General features: G+C 37.1%; 1 protein-coding gene across 1 annotated transcript in view; it reads left to right on the forward strand.

Annotated features, from left to right (window-relative positions):
- stpg2 (sperm-tail PG-rich repeat containing 2) overlaps positions 1-3793 on the forward strand; it is a 203400-nt gene extending 199607 nt beyond the window's left edge. The window contains exons 5-6 of the transcript XR_001310929.1: positions 2377-2426; positions 3769-3793. The gene's annotated coding sequence lies outside the window, so the exon portion shown is untranslated. The remainder of the gene's footprint in view (positions 1-2376; positions 2427-3768) is intronic.
- Positions 3794-6983: the final 3190 nt, after the last annotated feature.

The following is a 6983-nucleotide window of genomic DNA, read 5'->3' on the forward strand; positions in this document are numbered from 1 at the left end:
CACACACACACACACACACACACACACACACACACACACACACACACACACACACACACACACACACACATGCGCGCACACATACATGTACACACACACTCCGAACTAGTTGCTCTTTAAGAAGCAAGAAAAGAAATTTCCAAACCCCTCTCTCCTGCCATCTGTTAACGTGCAGGCACAACCCACTCTCCCCTGCCCCCTGCAATCTGCTGCATCACATGCAGTCAGTGACACACAAACTCACACATGAGCCACAATACATACTCACTCCCTCCCACTCTCCATGTCTCTGTCGCATCTACACAAACACATTTCAATATATGCAATACCTCAATTTCGATACGCAGAACTTACAACACGGCACTCGGTTTCACTCAGACATAAACCCCAAAATTTACCCTCCACAGGCCCGCTGTCTGTGCATCGGACTTTGTTTCGCTCTCCTTGTTTCGGAAGCCCGCGGACAAACAAGAACGAGAGCAWAATGGGGATGCTTGTGATTGATCTCATTAATACTGAAGAGCAGACATGTCGGCGTATGGTGTTTATCAGATCTTGCAGCCAAATACARAAACGCTGAAAATGGCAGCACAGGCAAGAGTGAGGGAGGAGGTACATGGTGAGTTTTGGTTTTGATAACGAGATGGCAAAAAGCAGAAGATGGGAGTGACTCAAAAGCTAAATCTGCATAATTACAAACCAACAGGCAGATAAAAAAAAAAAAAAACACTTGTGGTAACAACAGAAAGAAAGCACAGAGGGGTGCTTTAAAGCCTAGTTTGTCTCCTGGTCAAAGCAAAACTTTTGACTTGTTATTTGTAGGAGAACTGTTAACTTCATCTATTATCGTCCTTGAAGTTCATATTTGTGGATTTCAGAAGGAAATAAACATAATTAGCATTTTTATTAACATTTTCTTGGATTAGGAATCTAACCATCGGTCTGAACATTGTGAACGTTCTGTGCTGCAGCGTCGTGACATTTCTGTTCATCCAACAGCCTCTTGTCTCCACCTGTTACAGAGACAGCCAGTGGAAAGCGGTGGTGACTAAGTTGGCGAACCTCAGTCGGTTGAAAAGAAAGTTATTTTTAGAGTCAGCAAGTATGTTCATTGCTTTAACTGCCATGAAACAATCACAATTATTATGAGAGAGCAAGAGTGTTACACCAACTGTTGAGAAAGTTTAATGAAATAAAAAAACCTGTATGTGTTAGTTAGATGCTTGTTAGGCTCATATTAAATGTCGCTGCAACAAAAAATTACTCTTGACTTGTTTGTCTTTTGGATCTGTTAATGCATGTTATGACTATCTGTCACGGACTGKATTTGTCAGACAAAGGCAGGAATGAGCAACTTAATTGATAGAAGGAGTCACAGTTTTTTGTCAACACTACTAGGGGACCACATAATGCCGCACACTAAGCCTATTGTAATAAAACTGACATTTTAAAAATTTCTGTGTCTGAATCACAATCAATCAATAAATAAATAAATAAATAAATAAATAAATACTTCATTTGCACACATACTCATTTGCAGCCTGGCCCTTGCCTTCCTACGCAGCTCCGCTCAATTCTAGTTTCCCTTCACTGCTCCGTCTGGGACTTCTCCCATTGACAAGGATTTCTCTGGCAGATTTTTAGCCGGGCCAATCAGAGAACAGAACGTCAGTTTTCTGCACAGTGTCTGCTAGTTTAGCATACGGCAGTAGAGGAAGTGAATGAAACCAGTCCGTGTTGATAAGGCTTCCAAATTAAATTAAATTTGTCTGGCAAAGCAGAAGCTCTCATTTACAGTCGTCTTGTTCGGCTCAGTACTTCTCTCCTCTCAGTAGGGTTGTTTACAACACACACGATTTCTGGTTAGCTTCTTAGCTTAGCCTCTGTCACAGCGACATACGTTGCAGCCAACTGATCCAATCATTTTAAACTTCAGCAGAGGCCACGCCTCCTGCAAGAATCACTTGTCTGTGCGTCAAATCCAGACCCTTGTATGAAGCAAAGTGAAGGACAGGATCTGGTTTAAACCAGGCTATGTAACTCCTTTGTACAATTTGCATTGTTTGTACAGCAACAGAGGAGCACTGTTAAAAGAAACATTAGGACAATGTAATTTCCTAACTTACGCAGTCCAACAGAGTGATGGCAGCGACAATGTGTGGGTGCATTTGTACCTCCGATTTTTTTTTTTTTTCTAAGCTCATTCCCAGTTTCTGACAGAAGAAATAGAGAAAAGCAGTCTTTCAGTTTGATCTCATGCGTTTGTGAATGCACCTCAGTCCACTGTGCCACACAGAAGCTCCCAAAGCCAGCCTTCTGATCTAAAACATAAAGAAAAAAAAGGTGATATTTTCCCTCCTGTTTTGTTTCTTGCAGAGAGATAAGCAGTGAAGAGATGATGCTTGAAGCTGTTCTTCTGGGACCAGGTGACAGCTATATTCATTCTTAGTTATTCTCCATAGTCCTTTCTTTTCCGCTGAGAACTTTCTAGGGAAATACACAGTTGACAGATATGCATCAGTGACTTTAGTCATATGCAGATGACACATGCAAAGAGAGAAAAGCTGGCAGGGAAATAATGCATTAGCCAACCCTGCAAAAATCAGTCTCAGTGAATATATTATTGAAAAAGACATTCTATGCTCTGCACATTTTGAAATGGAGTCTGGCTAGCCAAACAGCCCTATAGCAAAGGTCTTAATATTCAGATAGTTTTGCTTAGTGCAATGTCAGATTTCAGTATTTCACAAATATACTAATGATAGGAGAAAAAACAAACAGGACAAGTCGCTTTCTCTCATTTGGAGCAATACTGCTGATTTATTCTAATGTTTCAATGAAAAAAAATGCTTTCTGTAAACAAAGATAGATGTTTGTAGCTTTTTTGTTTGTAACTATTAATTTTTTCTGCTCATATTCCTTTCTATGGAAGAGCATTGCATTCACCAAATTAAAAAAATAGACACCTGATCTCATACTTATGAGATATTATCRTAATTATGACATCTTTTATCATAATTATGATATCTTATCTCATAATTATGAGATAATATCTTATAATTATGACATCTTTTTTTGTAATTGTGGCATCTTATCTCATAATTATGATATCCTGATCTCATAATTATGACATCTTATCTCATAATTATGAGATCATGATCTCGTAATTATAAGATAATATTCTCATAATTATGACATCTTTTTTTGTAATTATGACATCTCATCTCATAATTATGAGATCCTGATCTCGTAAGTATGAGATCAGGAGTTAATATTTTTATTAAGTTAATGCAATGCTCTTCCGTACCACCCCCCCAGATTTATATACCTAGTTTCCCATCTTTATATGTTTATTTATTCAAAAAGATGCTGATTTAAATCAGGTTTGGAAGACACTGCTTTRTGAGCCAGTCATATCTTTGCATAGAAGAAGTTTGAATCCATGATGACCAGTTTTACACTAGAGAGCAGGGGCAGCAGCACAACAGAAGCCTATTTTACTCTCATAGCCCATGTGGGTCATCCTCCAGTCAATCACAAACCATAACATATTGTGTTTTGACCAGCTGTGGTTCACATATGAATCATGTGAGTCAAAACATATGTGACTGAAAAATGTATTTTTTTCCTCTTTGCAACTCCAGAGATAAAAAAGAACAAAAAATCACAGTGAAATTGTCACATCCGTTGAATTGTTGGCAATAATTTGTTGCACTCTGCATGTAAAGCAGATGTCCTCACCGACTCCTACACATATTTGTATTCCAGATTCCAGCGTGTCGCCCATCGGCACCTATGATGAGCCAATGCTGACTAAAAATAGTTCAACATGACAAGCTGAATTTGTGGATATCAAACAGCAAGTAGCACCTCATATAGCGAGATATTTTTTTATTCTTGCATGGTCATATTGTAAAAGCCACTATAAGGAGCAGTGTTTTATTCTGTATGGAACATATGAAATACCTTATTTACAAATGAAAAAATGATATAATGTGTTCTTGTTAGTTTTTCTTTATGAAGGACTCTAAAGGCTTTATTTTACCTGGACAACACATTAACATTAATAACTCCAGTCAAGTTTTTTTTCTGTTTGAAGAGGTTTCTCCTGATCATGYGAGTTTGTCTTCATTGTTCCTTTATTTACATTTTATTCTCCTGGTGTTAAAAGTCTAAGGCTCTTTCTGCTGGGTTATTTTAGAATTTATTACTGCCGTTTGTTCTAAGTTCATACTGGCAGCTGCTTTATTAAACCAGCACTGAGGAATCTAATATTAGTCATGCCCTTACATAACTAAAACGTAAACATTCAATAGTTCAGAGCCAGATTTGTGTTGTTTGAAATCAACACAGAGCTTAATGATGGAGAAAATAATGTTAGTTGTGTGGCCAGAAATATAATTCCAAATTTATTGTAATCAATCCTATGTTCATATCTGTTATTTAGAAAAAGTACAACATAAAACTTAATCAAACTTAAGGTCCTCAAATCAGTGAAACCTTTCCAAGAAATCTCAGAGGACAACTCAAAAATATTGTTTTGAAAAGTGCTGCTAAATTGGAGCTTTCTTGTATCCACTTTTGAAAGTCCACTCTTCAACTTGTCAGCTGGGAGTGCTGAGTAAATGCAGGGTGTTGTGAGCTGGTGCTATTTAGAAAATTTACTGTCTGGTTGTGTCTTTACCAGTCTAGTTTAGTGTTTTTGTCACAACCTTGTGAGCAGAATTTTATGAATTRTTTACAAGTTTTACCAGAAATATATTTATTTTTAGTTTTAGGCGTGAGTGTAAGAACATTAAATGTTGTCAAATTGAAGGCAGTTTTGAAAATACTTGATTTTATTTAAAAAAAAAGAAAAAGAAAAAGAAAAACTGCCACCAGGAGATAGACTGGAGCATTTGCTTTAGATATTAAAGTTGAAGCTGCTTGTAAAATGTAGCAAATTGCATGATTTATAGATTAAACATTTCACAATAAAAAATTTCATTCATGAGCAGCTGCTGGTGAAGCATTCTTTTTTGTTTGTTTTTGACAGAAATTTAAGCAACATTTCATACTTCAGGGAGCAGCAAACGAAACCCTGTGACAAAAACTCACCATATTCATTCCGTCAAAAGCTGTGAGTTAAGAAAATGAGTCTGTGCGTAAAAGACTGATTAGGACCAAAGCATCCAGCTGGAAGTGATTAGAACTGGCATTTGCAAACTCATTGTCGAGGATGTTTCAGAACACTTGAGAGGGGATGACGTAGGAACAATAAAGTAGATGTGATGAAGGTCTGAACCATAGAAACACAACTGTGGAGCAATTTGATCTAACCCCTGTTTGATTTTTTTTTTTTTTACTCGTGTTTCACAGAGAAGCATRTTGTTTCAGAAAGGCCTCTGGAAATGTTGCTTTGCAAAAAAGAGTGTTTTTATTGCACTACCTTCATTTGCCCTGTCACTGTGAACCACTATTAAACTGACTTTAGATTTAGGTGAAAATATGAAGACTAAGGTCAAGTTTAGTTTAWATGCAAGGCAGCTTGTTCTTTGATTTGGATGGAAAACATTATTGTCTTCTGTCTGAATAGAGTCAAACACATAAGGGCATGAGAAGAACAAGCAATATCATTGTGTTAAAATGTTTTAGAGAGGGAGAAGGAAAAAATGTTTTTTTTTCTATGCTGTGCACTTTAGAAAAGAGCACATGCCCTGTGTCTGTCTGTGTTCTTACTTTTCTGTGAAAGTAGGAATTACTGCCTCAAGTAAGAACTTCTACTGAGTTGCACAAAGTCCTCCTAGAATGCTATACCCTCGACCCAGCAGTGCTGTCTATAATTAGTTGAATTTTGGTTGGTTAAAAATAGCACAAAGCATACAATATTTAACAGCAAAGCTCAGTCTGGGGGCATGTAAATGGTCTGAGCTGGTCTRATGTGTTGAGACTTCACTCATCACCAGCTGCACTCCTGCAGATACCTACTCATCACATCAGTGGGACCTCTACAGCAAAACATGTTCTTCGCTGTGGTTACAGCTGCCATGATTTGCAGTTCCCCTATATGTGACCTGTTGCATCAAAGTGAGGATCAAGTTCAAAACTGGTATGTGGAGAAAAAAGGCAGATTTAGTGTTTTAATTTAAAAAAATAATTTCATTTTGGTAAAATGTAACAATAAATGCCTTACTAATGTACCATTTGAACAAACTGAATATAGATGTAAAAAACATTTGCAGCACTTTTTTGAGCAGTAATCTAATTTTGAGCAAAACTGCCTTAAAATGTATACCCAGCTTTAAATTCTGTCATTTTCCCGGTGAGCTAGCAAAGGTTTTTTAAAACTTTCCATGTGAGAAATCTCAATTTCCTAATATTGTTTGAGGTTGCCTGTTTGTATTCCTCATTAAACGATCTAAAAATGGGATTCAGACCAAATTTTAATATATTATTGTAACTAACAAGACACATTAAGTCATATCTCTGGAACCACTCACAATATCAGGATGAAGCTGGAACCACTGAGAAAAATAAAATGTGTGAAAAGCAGCAACTTACACTGTATGACTGGAAGAAATACATATCTTTTATTTTAACATAACACACAATCATGAGTTGCAGTGAGGTGCTCATTTGAGTTTTAGAACAACTAATTAACTCTGTGGTGGAATTGCGACCCATCTGGAGAGTACCCCGACTCTGCTGAATATGGGCACCAGTGATCCCCAWGACMCTGAAAGGAAGAAGTGGTTTAGGAGAATGGATGGATGGAAGTAAGCAACTCATAACTTTCAGTTTTTCTGATTTATTGAGTTTCCCTCATTCTAAGAGGATATGGCACTTTTTCTTTTGTGACATGTGGGTTGTGTGTGAACAGAAGTGATAAAACATGCTAATACAAATCCTTATGTTAATATATGTTACATCTTATTTTGTAATGATTTGGAAATTTTGTTGGCAGCACACCAAAAAAGTGCAAATCGGTGTAATGCATTACAAAA

The sequence above is a fragment of the Austrofundulus limnaeus genome, unplaced genomic scaffold (genome assembly GCF_001266775.1).
Source record: "Austrofundulus limnaeus strain Quisiro unplaced genomic scaffold, Austrofundulus_limnaeus-1.0 Scaffold166, whole genome shotgun sequence".
In the NCBI taxonomy this organism is placed as follows: domain Eukaryota; kingdom Metazoa; phylum Chordata; class Actinopteri; order Cyprinodontiformes; family Rivulidae; genus Austrofundulus; species Austrofundulus limnaeus.